Raw genomic sequence first — 23,534 nt, 5'->3', positions numbered from 1 at the left:
ATGGGTCTGGCTAGCCACCAGCACTGAACACCTCCGATTAACTGGGAACGTCTGGGGAATACAGCACACATCTCACCTTCTTAGTATTATTTGACTTTTCATTTATTTGTATGTGTGCAATTTCCTTTCTTCTGCAGATTGATTGTTTGTCTGTCTTTGTTTATGTAATTTTTCATAAATTCTATTATATTTCTTTATTTCCCTCTAAATGCCTGCAAGAAAATAAATTTCAGGTTAGTAAATGGTCAAATATACATGCTTTGATAAAAAGATTTACTTTGATTTTTTCTTTGAAATCTAATTTAGACAGACAAGTGGAGCTATAAAATGTTACCTGGCAAATGCATGTGTGCCTCTCTCCACAAGCTTATTCCTTTTTACATGATTATTGCAGTAGGGTGCAAGGCAGCAGGGTGCGGGGCAAGGATGGTGATGGCAGGGTGAGGAGCAACTCCCTTGCAGCTACCAGAAACTCTACACAATCCTCAGTACCTACTTAGCCTTTGACATGCGTTCCCCATTGCCCATAATGTTCTGGATGGTATATTTTCCTTCACATGCAACAATCATTTTGTTCCCTTCATGTCAGTTGTTCAGGTCCCTATGTCGAGTTGACAAGCAAATAGGCTCTTTTAGATTAAATACTTCAAAGGCTGCAGCTGGAGACTCTTCTGTAAAAAGAAAAAAAACTGTAGGAATATACAAGGCTTTGAGCCACAACATTTAAACATAACTCAACCCTGAAAAAAAGTACAACCCCATACCCAGGTGGTGACAACTAGCAAGGGTTATTTCTCGACTGAAAAATGATAGTGATAGGGCAAAGAAAGGCACCCAAATAATAAAAAGATTAAATTAGCAGATTACCTGTAATAGAGTAACACCATGCTTGGTTACTAATTTCAGTCCAGCTTAGTGAATTACAACGGAGTTATGTAAATCGCATGCAATATTCAAATGTTCTCTATAAATAAAAAATCTAAGTTCAAAATGCTAACATTCTGCAAATAGATTCCATATTTTATATTGGATTTCACCATTTTTGAAGTTAAACTCTTGTGCGTAATATGCAAAATTCAATTCTAACAAGAGCAATATTCTCCTTTGTAGCATGTTTCAACTAGTCACACTTTATGACTTTAAAAGGACAATGAATTGTTTCTCCCCTATAATGCATCTTTTACTTTATTAGTGATGTCTTGTTGTGATAAATATAAAAAAAAACATTGCTAGCTTATTCTCTATCATTCTACCAGCAGTACATGATTTGTGGCTTTCTGGAGCAATATGATATCACGGGCCTCAAAGCATCTGTTTTTATGCTTCCTTTTAGTATTCAGATACAATTAAATGCATATATTATCCCCGGTAGCCCAGGTGACAGATGCTTGCCAACCAAATCAGAAGACCATGAGGCAAAGTTCCAGGACTGTCTGACACTGAAATTCCAAGGTTATCAGTCATTTAAATAACCCTGAAATTGAATATGTTTTGTATGCTCTCTGTCTGGATAATAGATAAATTGTCTTGTAAGAACAAAGCATTTTATCTTGTTGCAGGAAGAGAGAGAGAGAGAGAGAACGAGGGAAAAAGAGAGGTGGGGGGAGGGAGAAACCATTTTGATGTTAACGGTTTTCTCAACTTCTCAGTCCTAAGTACTGGCAGAAAGTCTCACTGCACTTCCTGTTCACAGAGAATAAACAGAATTTCCAATTGAAATCAACTTCTTTAAAAAATAACACTATTTTCTGTATTCTTTTAGTGACTGTGATTATTCAGAGAAGTTATAGTTTAGTTCTATCATAAAATCAGTCATTCTCATTTCCAATTTTTAATGCATTGTAAAAGCAGATATTTGATCTTTTCTTTTAGTATATTAGCAACAGAGGGATTAATGTTATCTCTGAGGTCACTGTATGAGTTCATCAAAATATATATGCATCAGAGCAGTATTTAATATATTAAATACGTGTGCTGAGGCCAACTTCAGTAGCAGATTAAAATATAAACAGCAAATAAAGAGCATTATTCTATACAATGTATAGAATACTTAAAGCTTGCAGAAATACTTCAAATTAATTACATTTTAATTGAGCGATTGTCCATATGTTTTATTAAAAAATTATCTTTATTTTAGAGCTGAAATATACTTGCTTAATAATAATGAGAGGCCAGTTTGTTACACTAAGTATTTAACTTTATCATTGATTAACATAATGGAAACTGTTGAAATTTTGACAATGAAAACATTGACAAATATGTTCAATCTAATAATGAGTATGAATGTTTTACACAATTGAAGCTAGAATAACATAGACAGTAACTTTCAAATATTAAAGTTAGAATGGTAGAATTAAACAGCATAAATTGAATTAAAGACAGAAGACTTTGATTTATAAATGTAAAGTTGTTTAACCATTTTAGAGGATAATGCTCATATCAATTTGAAAAAGCAATTTCAAACGATTCACCGATTATAGTGTCACACTTAAAAAAACATCACTTGAAATCCATAGGTATTTACTGCCACATAAAACCAGATAACTCAAAAATATTCAATTTAAACCAGTGTGTCCATAAGCAAAAATAAAATCAAAAGTAAATATCTAACATTTCTATGCAATTGGCTGGTTGTCATTTTGGGGAGTGAAAAGGAGATCAGGGCTTAGGCTGCGCCAACCATTACAGTTCAAGCTGAAAGTTCAAACACTATCTGTAGAAGCAGCAAAATATTAACTGGATAACCACATTTCAAGGAAGGGATTTCACTTCAGGAAAATTCATGTTATTTCATAGCCAGAACACTCTAAAGTAATTCTAATTGATTAATTAATAAAAAGGTTTGACAAAAATCTCGGCTTGAAATTCATTCCATGTACGTAGTGTTCATTGCTTCCTTATAAAAGACAAACGTCTGAGGAAATGAAAGCAAAAAGAGAATAACCATAAATTATTTTAAGTTTAAATATTTGAACTACAATATCCACTCTTTTTATTTTATATAAAAAATTACCAGAATTTGAAACTGGTCCACTATAGGCACTGTTTTGCAATTCTAATGCAATGAAAAGGAGGGGCTATTTTTCATTTCCCCCCACTTTTCAATAACATTCACAAACGCTTGTAAGGCTTGTGATTCTCTATTCTGTGCACCGGGATCACTGTAGCAGGAGCCCGGAGTGAGGCCACTCATACCAAGTTTAATTTCATTCACAAGTAGAGTTGACAAAAGATCACAACCGCTAAGCCCCTGGAATTACCCTATATATTGCCCTCTGTGCTCTGCAAATGAAATCCAACAGAAGACTTCTTGGAAAGGAAGGACAAGATGGTTAACACAGAGAAATCCATTTTGCACAGAGCGAGGTTGGTACAGGAGTGGTTTGACTGACAGACAGATCTGCCTTTTCCTAGATGAGAAAAGTCAGATGCTTAGCATTACATTCTCTCATGCCCTTGATTGACTACCAGGTCAGATAAGAAATTAAGACCATTGAAATCAGAACCAGACCGCACCTGTCCCCAATGCAGCCAGAAAAGAACAGAAATAAAGCACTTATGAAACTGCTGTGATTATAACCTTCAAACCCTGAACTCTCCCAGCTGTCTGATTTCCCCAAAGCAAATCTCTTCAAAACTGGCATCAAAAGGCAACAATCAAAATACTATATAATGCTGTCTTTTCAGGGAGTTATATTATTCGGTAAGTAAAATATTTCTTTAAATAGCAGAAGATAAAGCTCCTATATTCAGAACTGAACAAATCCTTTTAAATAAACTATTTTTCTCAGTCTACAACACAAGGTGATAATCAGCTTTTTAAAACAAAACCAGGAGCACTGCTTCAGATATTTTTGATTGTGTTCTTTAAACTGGTATGAATAATTAAACCTCCAATAGTTATTTTTGTAAGTTGGTTAGTTTATATATTTCTTGCTAATATTAGATATCATGCTGTATACCAATAATATTCTTTCAAAATTGTTTTAAAAGTGACCAGTTCAAATGATTTTTCTTGATGCATTGCTACATTAGGTGTAATTTTTGCAACTCGTAAATAGTTCATATCAGCTCATTAAAGCCCAGAAATTTACAAACCAGTTAGCTTTTAGTCAGACAACAAGATTAAAGACAGCCAAATAATTCCATAAACAGTAGACTAAGTGGTGCTTGATTAAAAGCACCCAAAAGGGACTTACCAAATAGGTTGCTCGTCAGTAATGTATAAATGCTATACAGAGTAAACAGCTGTGTTATATTTTCATCAAACAATATTTTGCTTCAAACTTATGCCAGGCATAAACTGACCTTTGCGTTTCTGCAAAGAAAATCTTTAAACTTCTGTAACATCAGATTTTAATCCGCATCCTTCTTAATAGGTTTAAATTCCTTTTAAATTCTTTGGTGTCTACCCACTTTTTTATTATATTAACTAGTAGTCACCATTACTGACAATAAAAGGTTCTAAACATTTCCCAGTGTTAGTTTAGAGTATTCATTGTAAGTAATATTCTTGAGTATTATTTTCTTCCCTTTATAATCAGTGATAGTTTACTGCAACATTCAGTCATTCTTGAACCTTGCATCAAAATGTTGAAACTGATACTTCACAGCAAAGTGGCTTTGAAGTTGGTGAAATACAACAGCATGCTTCAAAATATGGCCCATACTGTACATCAGAACTTCACATAAATGAAATCACAAAAAATGTTTGCATAAATGGACCACAGTGTAATAGCATAATTAATACTTCTATATCATTCACAGAGATTGCTAATCTGAATGAAAATATATAAGAATAAAACAAAATTAATAATAAAATGCTACCCAAAATAGTGAAGTACATGAATTAAATGGCAACACTTTACTCAATGTTATTCATATCACTATATTTCTTTTATTATCAGAGGTTTAATTTGAATGTAAAATAGAACAATCTCACCTGGTGATTACCATCAGTTTATAAATAGTTACATACTTGTAAATTTATCAAAATATGTAGCATAAAATCTAAAATCTGTATGGAGATAGTTTGAAAGTTGCTCTCAAAAATCTATTCACAATCATCATATTTCTGAAGCATTCCATATGAATATTGTGTTTAATAATCAGTCTGATCTACTAAATTCAGTATAAAAAAACATTCTTATCATTCCCTCCTTGTCAGCATTAACAGGATCAGTTTTTTAATTGTGGCACATATCAAACTTCAAAGCAGTGTTTGTTTAACACCACGAGTAATATAGCTGATTAACTGCATATGCAATGTTTGATACCTGGGTTTAATAATGATGGAAACAATGTCATGATGTTTTAATAATGATGAGAAAAACGGGTTACTTATCTTGAGATTGAAACTATTATATCTTATGCCACATAACTGCAGTAGTCAGAAAAGATGAAGAAAGTGGAAAGATAATATTTGTCTTTCTTTTTATTTCTGATTCTGTAACATTAAAAACTATTAGTACAGTACAGACAGTTTCATGTACAAAATGTCAAATCCATACCAGTTGAGTAACAAATGTAAAGACTATAAAAAGTGAAGGAAACACACCAATAATATTGGTCACTCTGCACAGCCAAACATTTTGCAACTTAAATATAGAAAGGAATGCATAAGCTCTCCAATGTTTTTGCAACTGACATGCAGAAGCATGATGCTTCTACAGCCCTGGATCTAATGGGACTGATGCAATACCAAAGAGAAAGGGGTCATTTGCTATGGATGTTAGCCTGAAGGGGCCCATAACATTTTGCTGATCACATCTCATTTTTTTCTCAACCAAGGCAACTAAACTGTCAATGCTGTAGAAGTCTTAATGCCTTAATGGATATGATTTTCATTGAGCCCAATGCTTAGTTATAGCTGTTTGCACTTCTTAAAGTTAAAAAATATTTTGGCTGTGGTTCAGACATGCGATGGTGGAAGTTAAAGGCCTGACAACTGCTGGACAGATGTGTTGCAATGAGGTGGCAGATCAATTTTCTCCAAAACTAGGATGCAATGCAGAGTCTAAAAGCTGAATCTAACAATTTTCAAAAATCAAAACACACACAAATTGCTGGAGGAACTCAGCAAGTCAGGCAGCCTCTATGGAAAGGAATAAAGAATTGACATTTCAGGCTGAGACCCTTCTTCAGGACTGAGAAGGAAGGGGGAAGATTCCAAGATCCCAAGATCAGTTGGCTGTCCACACAAAGCAATTCACATTCTGTTTTACTAAAATACTTTCCTATTGCAGCATGAAGCTGCCTTCTTCCAGACAATATCCTTTCCATTTTGCTGACAATTTATGGTGTCTCTCTGAATCCATGTGTATGATAATACTACACACATCAACATAAAAGACCCACACAATCATTCATTAATTTTTTTCCAGCAGGACAGAACAATTCACAGAAAGAATAAAGTTGAATCATTTAAAAATGTTGTGATCTTCTGTTTTTCCTATTCCAATCAAAAATCTCACATTTTTCACGTTATATTTCATCTACTTCCTTTCCTGCACACCTAGACTTCTTTTACAAAATCCTTGCATCGTTTTTCTCAGAAAGCTCTATATTCGCAACTAAGCTTGAGTATATTAAACTTGATCATTTTACTAAATTAATTGTAAATCAAGTGTTTTACTTGAGGTGTTAGTGAGGAACAAGGTGACATCCCACTAATCTCAGCCTGCAAAGCTGTTAACTAGCTTCAGTTCTTAGCCATGGCTTCAATTCTTCAACAAATCATCTGTCATGCTAACATTTTACTTTAAAACATAAACCCCCTACTTTGTGCAAATTATTTTGTGTGGTTCTTTGACAACTGCTTTTAAATATCCTGATACATTATATCAAGAGATTCTCATTTGTTTACCTGACTAATTACACCTTCAAAAACCTTTAAACGTGTCAAGTATCGGTGCCTCATATAATGGACTGCATCAGAGTGAAAAGCCACTTACACCTGAACAGAAGTGATTTGGACATTTAATCTGCCAAAACATTTGTCATTTAATAAGATTATAGCTGATCTGATTGTATTCTCAACCTCACATTCTTATCTAACCACGGTAACCTTTCAATCTCTTACTTATCAAGAATCCTTCTCCCTTAACCTTAAAAATATTTGAAGATTCTGTTTTCACCACCCTGTGACAGAAATTGCTTATCCTTGTCTTAAAGTATCCTCTTGCTTTTTAACAATAACCACCAATTTTAAATGATCTCACAAGAGAGGAAACTCTACTTCCTCTGCACTCATAACTGTGATGCCAGATTCTACTATTTCATCCTCAATTTTCCCATAGTGGACTGGATGTCAAAGAATGAAGATTCAGATACAGAAAGGAGAAACAGAGTTTAGTAGCATGCTGTCATGACAACAAACATTCCCTCAATGTCAGCCAAATGAAAGAGTTGGTCATTGACTCCAGGAATGGTGGGTCGTACGCATGCAAGTTCCTAGGAGACTGTTCTGGTCGAATCATATTGATGCCATAGCAAAGAGAGCTCACCTGTGCTTCTACTTCCATGGGAAGCTAACAAATTTAGCATGACCCTTTAGATCTTCAGCAAATTTTTATGGATGCATCATAAGAAACTTCCTATCATGGCTTGGCATGGCAATTGCTCTGCCTGTAGCTGCCATAGACTGCAAAGAGTTGTGGATTCAGTACAGCATGTCACTGGAACCAGCCTCCTGTCAATGGACTCTGTCTACTCTTCCTGCTACCTCAGTAGAGTGAGCAAAGAGCACAAAGTGTTCTGCAGTTGCCAGAAATCCAGACTACCACATACCAAATGATGGTGGGTCAGGCAGCATCTAGGGAAAGGTCTGATGTTTCAGTCTAAGTCCCCTCATCAGGACTGGAAAGAAAGGGGAAAGAATAAGAAGATGTGGGAGGGGAAGGAGTACAAGCTAGAAAGTGATAGGTGAAGCCAGATGAAGGGGAAGGTATCTGGGTGGGGAATGGGGGATTAAGTGAGAAGCTGGGAGGTGATAGGTGGAAAAGGTAAAGGGCTGAAGAAGAAGAATAAATCTGATAGGAGAGGAGAGTGGACCACAGGAGAAAGGAAAGGAGGAGTGTCCAGAGGGTAGTGATAGGCAGGTAAGACGAGGAAAGGGGGAGCCAAATGGGGAATGGAAGAAGAGAGAATGGGGAGTGGGGAGAAATTACTGGAATGAAATCAATGCTCATGTCAACAGGTTGGAGGCTACCCAGCCAGAATATGAGGAGTTGCTCCTCCAACTTAATAGTGTCCTCATTCTGGCAGTAGAAGAGGTCATGGACTGACATATCAGAATGGGAATGGGGAATGAAATGAAAGTGGTTGGCTACAGGGAGAACTTGGTTGATGCGGATGGAGTGACCCAAAATATTGATACAATTACAAAGAAGGCACGACAGCAGTTATATTTCATCAGGAGTTTTAGCAGATTTAGCATGTCACCAAGGACTCTAGCGAATTTCTACAGATGTACTGTGGAGAGCAGTCTAGATGCTCTGGTATGGAGGAGAAACTGCACAGGATCAGAAGAAGCTGCAGAAAGTCTGCAAGCTCAGCCAGCTCCATCATGGACATTAACCTCAGCAGCACTGAGGACAGCTTTAAAAGTCACTACCTCAAAAGGGACCATCATTAAGGACCCATCACCCAGGGCATGACGGCTTTTCATTGTTACCATCAAAGAGGAGGAAAAGGAGATTGCAGACACACACTCAACATTTTATGCACAACTTCTTCCCTTCTGTTATCAGATTTCTGAATGGATAATGAACCCATGTACATGACCTCAGTCATTGGGGGGGGGGGGGTGTTGTTCTCTTTTTGCACTATTCATTTAATTTAATTGTATAAGTAATTTAATTTACAATTAATTATATAAATAATCTAAAACTTCTGATTCTGAAGGTGCTTGACAAAGCAGTCTGCCAGTCTACACCGGGTCTCACCAATGTAGAGGATGCCGCATCAGGAGCACCAGATGCAGTAGATGACTCAAAGGTGAAGGACTGTCTGGGGCACTGAATGAAGCTGAGGGACGAGGTGAATGGGCAGGCACAGCACTTACTCTGCTTGCAAGGATAACTGCCAGGAGGCTTATCAGAGGGAAGGGTTGAATGGACAAGGGAATCCTTGCAGAAAGTGGTGAATGGGGGGAGAGGTAAAGATGAGTTTGGTGGTACTCTTCATTAACCCCCACCACCCATCATCTTATTCAAGCTTCTTACTCCTTTCTTTCCAGACCCGATGAAGGGTCTCGGCCCGAAATGTCAACTCGTTATTCCTTTTCAAATCTGCTGCTCCAACCTGCTTAGTTCCTCCAGCATTGTGTGTGTGTTAAATCTGCTCAAAGTTCTCACTCATCCCTGACATTCTGTAGTCTCCCACCTCCTATCGGGCAGAAGATACTAAAGTCTGAAAGTAAATGCCACCAGGCTCAAGGACAGTTTCTATTGAACTAGGACTATTGAATCTCTTCATAGGAAGACAAGATGGACTCTTGACATCTCAATCTGCCTCTTTGTAACCTTGCACCTTCTGTCCACCTGCACTGCACTATGCCATACTGTAACACTTGATTCTGCATTCTTTTACTGTTTTACCTTATACCACCTCAATACACTGTTGTAATGAATTTATCTGCAAGCACGGTATGCTAGACAAGTTCTTCACTGTACCTCAGTGCATGTGACAATAATAAATCCAATTACTGTACCAATCTACCAGCCTTCTCTACATCCAAACCCTCTCAGAAACATTTCTCAAACAACTTTCCTCTCACACTTTTAAGCTCCAGTGGATAAAACCTTACATCTTTCTCATAGACAATCAGTACATCCCAGTAAGCCTTCTCTGAACTGCCTCTTTTGCATTCACGTACTTTGTTAAAAATGAGACAAGTAAAGGGCCCAGTGCTCCAGATTTAGTTTTCCCTACATAAGTGAAGCATATTGGCCAACCTTTATATTCAGGGCCTTTGTAACAATCTGTTAGTTTTCCTAATTAGCTGCTGTGCGTGCAAGCTAGACTTTTGATAATCCGACACTCTGATACCTCTACAGCTCAGAGATCTGCAATCCCTTATTATCCATGTTGATAATATGCTTCCTTCTTTAATTTTTCTTTCCACACGTTTGCCAGATTTTTACTCACTTTATAACCAATTGCAGTTTCCTTTTAACCATGTTACACCTTATTTTCCCACCCATCTTTCTACATCACAGATATTTGCTGACTGAGTGGCGAACTGTTGTTACACACTTCTGAAATCTGTAAACCTCCCCAGCTTAAAATCATGGGCCAAGTTTTCCTGGGTCCATCCAAAGCAGTACCTGTTACAATATTAAAAACTGGAACAATACCACAGAGTTTAAAAAATTCTCATTAAAACAGCAAAAACATGAAGGTAAAATAATGATTAAAAATACAACAATTCAGGTAAGAATTCCCTTTGAAATGAATAGGATCCGCATTCCTACACAGTTCATCCCTGTATAGAATCATGGACTCCCCAGTTTCTTCCTAGAGAATCCCACCAGGACTGAGCTCGAACTTGCAGATCCACTGGAGGTTGCTCATTTAAGACAAGGATGAGGAGCCTCCCTGGCAGGGTGCTGGAGGTAACTGCCACTTAGTAAATCGCAGACCTATGCTTAGCCTGTGTAATTCTGGGACTTGCTTCCACCGGAATGTCTGATCCTTTGAATTACACAGCACAGCAGAAGGCCACCTGGTGTGCCAGATCTTTGAACCTGCCATTCAATTACAGTAGAAGGACCATCCATTCCAAATTCCTCTTTTTCAAATATATATCCAATTGCCTTCTTAAACAGCTTTCAGAAGTCATGCATTTACTTCAATCTAGACTGATCAACTTGCTACATGTTGTGTGAAATCAGGTTTGTGGGTTCAGTGAGTGAGGACAGAAGACAATCACTACCGGTAAGTAAAGAACAGGACGCTGTAGATAGTAAACACACAGCAACCCCTTCAGGTTACACATAGTGGGAAACACTAGAGCCTATAAAAAGTATTCACCCCTGCCCCCTGGAAATTTTCATGTTTTATTGTTTCACAACATTGAATCACAGTGGGTTTAATTTGGCCTTTTTTGACACTGATCAATGGAAAAAGACTCTTATGTGTCAAAGTGAAAACAGATCTCTACAAAGTGATCTAAATTAAACTACAAAATAATTGATTGCACAAGTCTTCACCTCTTTGAATATGACACACTAAATCATCACTGGTGCAACCAATTGGTCTTTGAAGTCACATAATTAATTAAATGGAGATCCGTTTTTGGAGATCTGTGTCCAGTCAGGTTGTTTCAATTGATTGTGGTAAAAATACACCTGTGTCTGGAAGGTCCAACCACTAGTGAGTCAGTATCCTGGCAAAAACTACACCATGAAGACAAAAGAACACTCCAAACAACTCTGTGAAAAGGTTTTTGAAAAGCACAAGTCAGGAGATGGATACAAGAAAATTTCCAAGTTGCTGAATATCCCTTGGAGAACAGTTAAATCAATCAGCAAGAACTGGAAAGAAAATAGCACAGCTAAAATATGCCTAGAGCAGGCCTTCCTCAAAAATTGAGTGACTGTGCAAGGAGGGGGCTACTGAGGGAGGCCACCAGAGGAGTTACAAGCTTCAGTGGCTGAGATGGGAGAGACTGCACAGACAACTGTTGCCCAGGTGTTTCACTGATCATAACTTTATGGGAGAGTGTCAAAGAGAAAGCCACTGTTGGGAAAAAAAACTCAAATGAAATCTCAGCTAGATTTTGCCAGACAGCATGTGGGAGACTCTGAAATCAGTTGGAAGAGGGTTCTATGGTCTGATGAAACTAAAATTGAGCTTTTTGGCTATCAGACTAAATAGTATATTTGGCCCAAGCCAAACACTGCTCATCATCAAAAACACACACATGGTGGTGTCTGCATCATGCTGTGGGGATGCTTCACTGCAGCAGGCCCTAGAAGGCTTGTGAAGGTAGAGGGTAAAATGAATGCAGCAAAATACAAAGAAATCCTGAACAAAAACCTAATGCAGACTGGAAGAGAACTATGACTTGGGGTAAGATTTTTTTTCCCTGTAAGACAATAACCACCAAACATAAAGCCAAAGCTACACAAGAATGGCTTAAAAACAACAAAGTTAATGTTCTGGAATGGCTGTTAGGTTCCAGACCGCAATCCAATTGAGAATTTGTGGCAGGACTTGAAAAGGGCTGTTCACTCACGATTCCCATGCAATCTGACAGAACTTGAGCAGTTTTGTTAAGAAGAATGGGGAAATTTGCAGTGTCCAGATGTGCAAAGCTGATCGAGACCTATCCACACAAACTCAAGGCAGTAATTGCTGCCAAAGGTGCTTCTACTAAATACTAACTTGAAGGGTGAGTAATTATGCAATCAATTATTTTGTGTTTAATAATTGTAATAAATTTAGACCAATTTGAGAACTTTGTTTTTGCTTTGTCTTGAAGGAGTCTTTTCTGTTGATCAGTGTTAAAAAGCCAAATTAAATCTGTGGTGATTTGATGTCGTAAAACAATAAAACATGAAAACTTCCAGAGGGGGTGAGTACATTTTATAAGCACTCTATATAAAAGTGTGGGTCCAGGCCCTTTTCTCGGCAGTGCCCTTCTGCTGTTTCTATTGTACTGGTGATGATTCCCAACCAGCACGTGGTAACACAATTAGTGAAGTGTGCGTGTTTTCAGCATGCAAGATTTCTATCCTATGGGCACTGTGACATCATCAGCTAAATAGTAGCGAGTAGAAGGGCTGTATTGCTCCTTAAATGGGCTGATCCTCGGTTCCCACGGGGGGGAGGTTTGACACTTACTGCAACGTACCACCCCTCGAAAGACACAACGTCCTGACACTTGGCCCACAGTAACACACACAGATGCCACGCTAGACTACAAACAAAACATAATACTATAATACCAACTGATCAGTTACCAACCAGTGTCCCTAAAAACCACCAACTTCTCCCTGGGGTGTAGTTGCTATGGAGCTGGTCCCCTACCCTCTGACCTCTGGATATGATTAGCCGGGCAGTGAATGCTTCCAGACTCATTGGGGATGTAGGTGCACGACTCCTGACCAGTCACAGCACCGGTGGCAATTTTCTCCGTCAGCAGGTAGTCCAAGGCCGCCTGATTTTGCAAAGCCACCATCCGAAAAGCCGTCAGCTCACTGACTCTTAGGACAGTGCATGCTCTGAAATCCTGAGCTCTGTGGTTATCTCATTGGCCAGTGTATCCATCACAGTTCCCGGAGAGCCTGGCTGTACCACACTGGGGAAAGGGTGTAACTCAGAACCATTCTGCCCCTGTGATACGCCTCTCACTGTGCCAACTCTCACGAGCAGTCCACGCTGTATATATGGTACCACGTACCCCTGACAGCAGCAGCCATACCTTTCATTGGGGAGACACGGGGTAGGCCCGCACACCACATATCGAATACATACTGTATAGTCTCCAGGGAATACCCACCTACATGGCACCATTTTGTGTCAACGCAGTCACCCCAGGACACTGCTTCTGCTCACACTCAACGTGCCCCGCTGACTGGTTGGACCTGTGCTCATCATAACGCTTGCATTTCCCTGTTGGCAGAGGGCTCACTCTCAGATTCAGGAGCTTGTATATGGACAAATCATCAACAAGGAAGTGCCAGCCCCTGAAACTCTTACTCCACCGGGGGTTACTGAGACTCCAGTTCTTTGAGGCCATTCCCATATGACAGTTGGAGCGGACAACCCGCTCCCAGATTTCCCCAGAACAGAATGCCGAAGCCGGAGAAGGTGGACAAGTTCCTCTGACATTCCTGTTCATCTTCATTAAAGGGGATTGGTATCAGCGGCTCCCTTCTGCAGTGTGGGTTGGCACCTTCATGCAGATCCAGCAGTCCCAAGAACTGGTGTGGTTTGTATATTCGTACGCCATCATAGGAACGTGTTGTAGGATCTCCCACTGACCACCATCAGCACCACTACCTTCAGCAAACACAAATTTGCCAATCTGTAAAGTAAGGGGAGACACACACATTCTCACACCTGGTTAGTTGCTGAGTATTTAGACTGACGATACCCTGTCTCCCAGGTAACACCACTCAGCACATACTCTCTGGCCCACAAGCCACAATCTCACAAACCACCACCCCTCCCGACTCTGGTGGCTTGTATGTGTGCTACACCCACACCTTCCCCAATTCCTTCTCCAACTCTACCTCCCTCACCTCTGGAGGATCCAACATGGCCAAATGCCAGGACAGGGGGTACCTTCCTGGGTTGTCCTGGAAATCAGGTTGCCCACCAACAGCTGCAGTACAGTCAGCCATCTCGGAGAGGCGCAGGTGGGGTCAATAACTTAACTTGCCGTCTCAACAGCCCATTGATCCTGTCGTTCAGCCCTGCCGACTGTGGGTGTGGAACACACGTGGACCTTTATTGTGTTTTCCTGGTGAGCATGGCCAGATGGCCACCACCAGTACCATTGTGAGCACTTGTCATTTCTTGTTCTGCACGGGCAAAGGCCACCCATAATCTTCTTGCCTCCGTGCCCCTACAGAAGCTTCCTGAGGGACCTGCTGTCCACCCCCTGGGTTTAAACCTCTCAGCTGTCAGCCACTGCCCTGGCCTCAACAAATGTCAATGCCACCTCTGGGGCTTCTTCCCACTTCCTTGTTCCTTTCCCCCACCCCTTCTCTGTATGCCTGCCTCTTCAGATGCCCTCCAGAGGGGTCACCTGTCTACCTCCCAGTTCTGCCTGGACCAATGAGGCAACCAATTGCGATGACCTTAGCCACTGATCAGGGTGCAGATCCTCACAGGCCCCATCACTTCCTGGAGGGGCAGGGTTGCAGCCAATAGCTCAGGAATTCGCTAGCCCCCCCCCCCTTGCCCTCCTGGTTAACGATCCTCCATTATGCAGGGTAAAGAGCAACAGCCTTCCACCACTGTTTACCAATCTGCCAATGACTGAAGCCAGCGGTAAACCTGGCTTGCTGCTCCTACTCAGCTGTCAGATCACTCTAGGGTTTACCCCACAGTACGGGCGATGGTCAATGGTGGGATCTTCATCATGGGTGTAGTGGTGATTATCATGGAGAGCTATGACCTGCTCAGGGAGGCAGCTCACCCCATCAGGACCCTTCTCTGCCCAGTCTGAAATGTACCACTTCCACCTGACTATGGAACACGGCCGGCCACGATGCTCTCAGCGGGTCACATGGTCAGACTTTACCCGTTGCGCGATAGGGAGGAGTGGTCACAGCACGACTGACTTCGAGTTGGAGAGATGTTCTGTGACCAAGACAGCCCAGTAGCAGGCCAGCCTGGTGGTAGCTGAAACCTGCAGTTCAAACAACACCCCAATCCGTCTAGGGGGCAAAGGGGAGTTGCTTGGCAGTTTCAAAGGCCACCTGTTGCCTAGGACCCAATAGGAAGGTGGTTATTTTCTGGGAGACCCTTTACAGGTGGGGGATAGGCTGAAACCAGTCCCACAGAAGCCCCACAAAGCTCTGCTTCCATTCTTTGGAGGCAGGGACTTCAGCACCCAAGGGCTTATCAGGTATCTCCTGCTGCCCTGGAATATGATAATCTGGCTGGGGTCCTGTTCCTTATCAGGGTATATGGCCCAACTATGTTCCTGCAGAGAGGGAAGCAGCTTATGCATGGGCTGGGAAGGCCCCTGTAGCAGCACTTCATTGATGTAGAGATGGTGGGGCTCAACCGTATTCCCTGCAGATCTCAGGAAATCATGCTGAGACACAAGGTGGTTTTGTGGACATATCCTTGTGGTAGGTACCATGCCAATGCTTCCTCTCTCTACTCCCAATATCCTCAATGGGATTACTCTGTACACAACAGCCAATGTGAGAGAAGGTGTGTACATATTCAGTTTAGTTGATTGCCTATGTGCCATCCCACTTCTGCACCACCTCTCCGGGCTGTTGCGGGGGGAAGGGGGTGACCCACTCCTGCCTCCAAAGGAGGCCTCCAAAGTTTCTCTGATGTCCTTGGCATCTCCCAGGATCCTGTATTCCTTTGTGTTAACTACCTTGGTGGAGGAAGGAGGGCAGGATGGCCAAAGGCTCCCGCCTGGCCAAATCCCAGCAGCTCTTTCCCTCATGCCACCCAAAAGGTAAAACAACCCTTACTTGTCTGTCAGGATTTCGACCAACACTAAGACAGTCATGAGTCCAGGCTGCCCCGGTCCAATGGCCACTGTCCCGGATGGGTAGAAGTGAGCCCCCTAACCACAATGATCATCCTGGGGCCCCAGTCTAATTTGTGCACCCAACTGTGGGGACTTTCCCCCATGTACTAATCCCTCCAATAACCTGATGGCGATGTCGACTGTACTCCCTAACATTGATCCCAATAACAGCAGCACCTCTCCCTTTTAAATGGGACTTTGCTGCTTTAAATAAATATCCTATCATGGCCAGGGTTAAGCTATGACTCTCCAGTGGATCATCACTGCGTTGATAGGTCCCTGTGATCAGAGCGCCCTGGCGAAGGGATCTGGTCCATTCCTTCATTGTGTTCCACTCAACAGGTGCATTTAACATCAGAACTGTATACAATAGATATCCTGGAATTCTTTTTCTTCACAAACATCCAGAGGAGTGCCCCAAAGAATGAATGACAGTTGAAACGTTAAAACCCCAAAGCTACCCCCTCAGCTCCCCCCTCCCTTGCACAAGCAGCAAGGAAGCAACACCCCCCCACCAGCAAAAAAGCATCTGCACCCTCCCCACCGAGCACTCCAGCATACAGCAAAGCATCATTGAAGACACAGACTTGCAGTACCCCAAAAACTACATGTTCACCCAATAATTCAACATACCACAGGCTCCCTCTCTCCCTCAGGAAAAGAGGTGTCCCCATTTCACAGTGAGAGAGGAGACTTAACAAACACTTCTACAATGTCAGAAGTCTGTTGTGTTGCTTTTCCTGAGCTCTGCACCCAGAGGAAGGCTCAGATCTCCAGACACACAACCCCCAACGCTCCCGGTGTTCCGTGATCCCCACGACCCTTCAGACAGGGGCACCGGCTTAGAATCAGTACATTCCCAGAGCCCGGGGCTTCAAACCCCATTCGAAGTGTGAGGGATACCTGACCTTAACCACGTCATGTGAAGCGGGTGGCATTATTAATCACGTGGTGGGATGACACCCATCCACCTGTTGTATAAACTAATGCCAGCAATCCCTGCATGTCAGATCCTCAGCAACCACGTGGGCAGAGGTTCCCCGGGCAGCTGCCTATACCTGTCTCCCAACTCTGCCAGTTCCTTAGCACAGAAATTTCTGATGGTAGTCCTCTCACTGAGACCCAATTCTTTATTACCTCTTGGTCCCTTCCCTCATGCTGTCCTCCAGCTTGGCCTGCTACTCATCCTCGCTCTGTTCCATGGAGGTTGGAGGGGCTCTGGGTTTGAGGCCCCCTGAGGGGTCTGGGTCTGCATAACCATCAGTCTGGCCTGTACTAGTGCAGCCACATAGGAGGCAGGGTGCTCACTTAAAGGGGGAACCCTGGAGCTCTCTTCTAACCTCTTTTCCCCATCCTCACCATCTAACAAAATGTCCGCATGTCCCATCTGCATGTCAGGGTCGCATCAGGGCTCGGACCTTGATGGGGGCCAGTTAGTTGTGCAGGCAGCCTCTAACTGCTGCACCTGTACCAGCCGACAGGTCATCTCTGTACGTTTATCGGCTAGCCCGAGTCTGTGCGGGCTAGCCAACCAGTAACACATCACTGGATAAGCACTTTCACTTCATTTCTGATCTCTTCCTCCTCCTGTGAGATTGTCTCATAAAGCTGCTTTACTATGGCTGCCAGCAGCAGGAAAGCAACCTCTAGCTCCCCATCCTTTTGGGGAGTCCTATTTCGTTAAGTACAGGCATGATGTGGCATCCCCTTTCCACCCCGCGGGACTCCAACTTGTCTGATCTGGACTGGCATCCTGAAGCCCACCAGAAGGTTGTGAAGACTCGCAAATCCCACAACTTTGTCATTCCACCCTGGGAGTCAGCACTCCTCATATGGGGCTTATCTATCTCTTTGCCTTTTAGAGAAATTCATCTTCTGTTCAATCACTGAACCCTGCTCACAGCACCAATTGTTCACAATTTCGATGAGTGGGGACAGGGGATAGTAAGTAATGTAACAAGACAGACACTAAGCACCAGTAAACTCTTCAAGTTGTACTCGGTTACAAATACATAGTGGCAGCACGAGACAGACACTAAACATTCATTAACCCATTTAAATTACCCACAGTGGCAAATACTCATCTGAACTGCGTGCTCAGGCCCTCTTTACTGCAGCACACCTCCACTGCTTACTGTTTCCACAGCACTGATCATTACTCCCAGCCCGCGGTGACCCAGGGAGCGTGCTAGTTTTATGCCTCACCAGCGCTGTGACATCATCAGCTAAACCACAGCGAGTGGAAGGGCTGTCATGCTGCTTGAACACTCCCCCACACGGGAGTGCATTTCGGTGAGCAGGTAAGTTTGACACTTAATGCAACACTACATGTGTCGTTACTTCTCATGTGCCCCACATATTTTCCACAATTACCTTAAACTGGTGCTCACTGATTACTGAACAGTGACCCTTTGTCTGTTTTCACTTCTTATAAAAGGCATATTGTACTTTGGCAATGTGGTGGAATATGGGAGCAGTTTCACAAAGATCTACTCCCACAGATTACTCTGAATTTGGCTCAAACTAACCGTACCTACTGTTTTATCTGATCTCTGCAGAACCAGGGTCCCAAATGTCAGAGCTAATTCAATCCTCAACACATGGTACTCAGCTTGAGATACATTTCACAACTTCAAGTGGAACAGCGAGCCCCACAATAATGACAGGATATAACCATTGTGATTGCTGCCTGGTAAACGGGAACGTACTTGCTGGAGGCATTGCCAGTCTATGCCATAGCACCAGGGACTGAAACTCCTTGTGGTTTATGAAAGAATTGGCTCATTTCCCTGAGATTCATAATTCTCTAAATGGCTTCCAGTTGTTCTTGAAATTGTGGATATTCTGCGGGGGTGGGGGGGGGCTGCACATCTATTTTGTGCTATGTCTTGGATAATGGAGATGAAACCATTAGATCTGGTAACCTACTGTAAATAGCAATGTCTTGCTATTTTTGTTGATGTTCCTCTTCTCCAGCTGCTGCCTGAGATTACCATGAGACTCTGGGTGCTTTATGAAGGACCATATTTTCTCTGTTGAACTGCCCTAGTAAGTCCATTTACTTGATAATCTTGTTTACAGATTATCCATAGGATAATCCTGGCCTCATCCTATTGGAAATTTTCCCCTTGTTCTACTTATTCCTTCCTTGCCATCTCTCTGACTTAATATTACTTTATTTTTCTCCTTCCCAATTCTGACGAAGAAACTGTGACTGAAATTGTAGTTTACTTCCTTTCTCTCTCTCTCTCTCTCCAGATGCTGCCTGGCTTGCTGAGTGTTTTCTGCAATGCCAGCTGTGAAACTGATCTGCATTCCTATTATACCACCTAGCCTTTTCCTGCAATGTTGACAATTAACAATTTTCAAGCCAGAGTCTCCTTTTCCACTTCTCCCTGCTTACAAAAACATGATTCAATCTACATGCATGCCCACAAGGTTCAGATTATGGTATCCCAACAGTCTCTGCTGGACTCTGAGCAGAGACACAAATTGAAACCAATCCACATTGCTGCTGTTACTGCCTCTTATAGCTGATTATGGCTACCCACATCACTCCCATTCTCCAATAGATCATGATGACCAAAATGGTTGAAATTGTAAAAGAAAGAGAGGAAATTAATATATAACTTTAGTCATTAATGTCTTCTGTAATCATATTTGATTCTCTACAAAGACACCAATTATCTCAATTTGTACAGATGACTACCTCTTCAATTACAGCTGGGTTTATGATTTAAAAACCAGCTTTCATTTCCCTACTCCACCACGGCTTTATGATTCCATATTTGAATATGTCACAGTATATGGTGATTTTTGCTGAACTGCCTTTTGTCTCCACCTTGCTTTCAACCCCAGATCATCTTAACATTTCAAGTGGAGACTTAATTCAGATAAATGCAGGATTTATCTTACTGCGCCAATTTTCAGTATTGGTTCGGGTGGAAGAGTTTGTGTCATGTGGAAGAGATTAGTTCAGGTGGATAATGATGGATTGGATCAGTTATATACCCTTACTGATTTTTTTTCCATTGCTCTCCTAGGGCAGGTTGGTTAATAGGCAAACTGAAAGTTCTGCTTGCCCAAACTTGGAGCATTTCCCTTCCTTTTTATTATTCTCACAGTTCAGCATTCATCCTATAGTACTGTTCATTCTTAAAAATGTTGCCACAAGACTCTTTTGTCCATGGGTATTATTGAAAATGGTGCCCAGTCTGTTTTCAATCTTTCACCACTATTATAACTTCCCTCTTATCAGCTTTCTCAAATATGAGATTAGACTAACAGTGATTACCAACTGTACCAAAATACTATTTTAAAACATTTCATACCATTAGTAATAGTTGGTCAAGGAAAAAGGGCATAATATTGTTTGTACAATTGGGGTTTGGCTCATTTCAATCAGATTATTTCATGAATAAACAATTGATCCAGCTCAAATCCAATTACTGCTTTTTGTTTTTATTACAAAAGTAATGACCAGGCTGAAATGAGGCAGTGATTGTTTGTAAAAATATATCAATGTTTCTGAATGTGTTAAAAGCTGTGTGTGATGAGTGGACATGTTATAAACCTAAGCAGATCGAGCTTTCAATTTTGCTCTTGAACCAAACTACTTTAATCGTTGAATGGAAGAGAATCAGCCAGGGTTTGTGACTGGCAACACACACAAAATGCTGGTGTTAACGCAGCAAGCTAGTCAGCATCTGTAGGGAGAAGCACTGTCGACGTTTCAGGCCGAGACCCTTCGTCAGGACTAACTGAAGAGAAAGATACTAAGAGATTTGAAAGTAGTGGGGGGAGGGGGAAATCCAAAATGATAGGAGAAGACCGGAGGGGGTGGGATGAAGCCAAGAGCTGGAAAGGTGATTGGCTAAAGTGACACAGAGCTGGAGAAGGGAAAGGATCATGGGACGGGAGGCCTGGGGAGAAAGAAAGGAGTGGGGGGGAGCACCAGAGAGAGATAGAGAACAGGCAGAGTGATGGACAGAGAAAGGGAAAAAAACAAGCAACTAAATATGTCAGGGATGGGGTAAGAAGGGGAGGAGGGGCATTAACAGAACTTAGAGAAGTCAATGTTCGTGCTATCAGGTTGGAGGCTACCCAGCCAGTATATAAGGTGTTGTTTCTCCAACCTGAGTGTGGCTTCATCTTGACAGTAGAGGAGCCCATGGATAGACATATCAGAATGGGAATGGGACGTGGAATTAAAATTTGTGGCCACTGGGAGATCCTGCTTTCTCTGGCGGACAGAGTGTAGGTGTCCAGCGAAACGGTCTCCCAGTCTGCGTCGGGTCTCACCAATATATAAAAGGCCACACCGGGAGCACTGGATGCAGTATACCACACCAGCCGACTCACAGGTGAAGTGTCGCCTCACCTTGAAGGACTGTCTGGGGCACTGAATGGTGGTGAGGGAGGAAGTGTAAGGGCAGGTGTAGCACTTGTTCCGTTTACAAGGATAAGTGCCAGAAGGGAGATTGGTGGGTTGTTTTTTCTCTCTCTCTCTCTCTCTCTGCCCATCACTCTGCCTATCACTCTGCCTGTTCTCCCCCCCCCCCACCTTTCTTTCTCCTGAGGCCTCCCGTCCCATGATCCTTTCCCTTCTCCAGCTCTATCACTTTTGCCAATCACCTTTCCAGCTCTCAGCTTCATCCCACCCCCTCCTGTCTTCTCCTATCATTTCATATTTCCCTCTCCCCCTACTACTTTCAAATCTCTTACTATCTTTCCTTTTGGTTAGTCCTGACAAAGGGTCTCGGCCTGAAACGTCGACAGCATCTCAATAGATGCTGCTTGGCCTGCTGTGTTCCACCAGCATCTTGTGTGTGTTGTTTGAATTTCCAGCATCTGCAGATTTTCTCGTGTATGTGACTGGCAGCCAGTTCACTACCGTCGGTCCTCCACCCCAAACAATGCTGGGAATGGCTGTAAAAATAGTGAGGTAGTGTTCATGGGCAGTTCAAAAATCTAATAGTGGAGGGGAGGAAGCTGTTCCTAAAAGGTTCTGAAAACTTCTTCAGGCTCCTGTACTGCCTCATTGATAGTAGTAATGAGAAGAGGACATATCCTGGATGGTGAGAATTTTTATGATGAAGGCTTTGCCTTTTGAAGATATCCTCAATTGTGGCAGGCTTGTGCCCACGATGGATCTGGCTGTGTTTAAACCCTCTGCATCTTTTATCAGCACCAGTCAGAATGCTCTCCATAGTAAGGAGGAAGTCATGGAGGGATTGCCTACAGAGCTTCTGTGGGTGGAAGATAGAAACAAGAAGGGGTCAATGACTCTACTGGGTGTTTTTATACCCAGGAACATCAAGGAGTAGATAGGGAGACAGATTGTGCAAAGGTGTAATAATAACAGGGTTGTCATGGTTGGAGATTTTAATTTCCCAAATATTTATTGGCATTTCCATAAAGCAAGGGGTTTCTATGGGGTGGAGTTTGTTGGGTATGTTCAGGAAGGTTTCCTGATACAATATATAGATAAGCTTACAAGGGGAAGAGGCTATACTTGATCTGGTATTGGGAAATGAACCTGGTCAGGTGTCTGGTCTTTAAGTGGGAGAGCATTTTGGAGATAGAATTGTGAGCACTATCTCCTTTACTATAGCATTGGAGAGGAATAGGAACAGGTAAGTTAGGAAAGCATTTAATTGGAGTAAGGCGAAAAATGAAGCTCTCAGGCATGAAGTTGGAAGCATAAATTGGGAACAAATGTTCTCAGGGTACAGCAGAAATGTGGCAAATGTTCAGGGGATATTTGCATGGCATTTTACATAGGTACCCTCCAATGTGACAGGGAAAGGATGGTAGGGTACAGGAACCATGATGTAAGAAGGCTGTTGAAAATCTAATCAAGAAGAAAAGTAAAACGTACAGAAGGTTCAAAAAATTAGAAGTAGATAAAGCTTTAGAAGAATATAAGGCTAGCAGGAAGGAGCTTAAGAATGAAATTAAGAGAGCCAGAAGGAGCCATGAGAAGGCCTTGATGATCAGGATTAAAAAAAAACCCCAAGCATTCTACAAGTATGTGAAGAGCAAGAGGATAAGACGTGAGAGAATAGGACCAATCAAGTGTGACAGTGGAAAAGTGTGTATGGAACCGGAGGAGATAGCAGAGGTACTTAATGAATACTTTGCTTCAGTATTCACTACGGAAAAGGATCTTGGTGATTGTAGAGATGATTTGCAGTGGATTGAAAAGCTTGAGCATATAGACATTAAGAAAGAGGGTGTGCTGGAGCTTTTGGAAAGCATCAAGTTGGTTAAATCACCAGGACTGGATAAGATATACCCC

General features: G+C 42.0%; 1 long non-coding RNA gene across 1 annotated transcript in view; it reads right to left on the bottom strand.

Annotated features, from left to right (window-relative positions):
- Positions 1 to 23,534, bottom strand: part of LOC132391559 (uncharacterized) — an 81,500-nt gene that overhangs the window by 2,322 nt on the left and 55,644 nt on the right. Inside the window, exons 2-4 of the long non-coding RNA XR_009511265.1 lie at positions 4,200 to 4,231; positions 335 to 671; positions 77 to 212 (exon numbers count right to left, since the gene is read on the bottom strand). This is a non-coding gene — a long non-coding RNA (uncharacterized LOC132391559). The remainder of the gene's footprint in view (positions 1 to 76; positions 213 to 334; positions 672 to 4,199; positions 4,232 to 23,534) is intronic.

The sequence above is a fragment of the Hypanus sabinus genome, chromosome 3 (genome assembly GCF_030144855.1).
Source record: "Hypanus sabinus isolate sHypSab1 chromosome 3, sHypSab1.hap1, whole genome shotgun sequence".
Lineage (NCBI taxonomy): Eukaryota > Metazoa > Chordata > Chondrichthyes > Myliobatiformes > Dasyatidae > Hypanus > Hypanus sabinus.
This window is presented reverse-complemented; position numbering and strand designations above follow the sequence as displayed.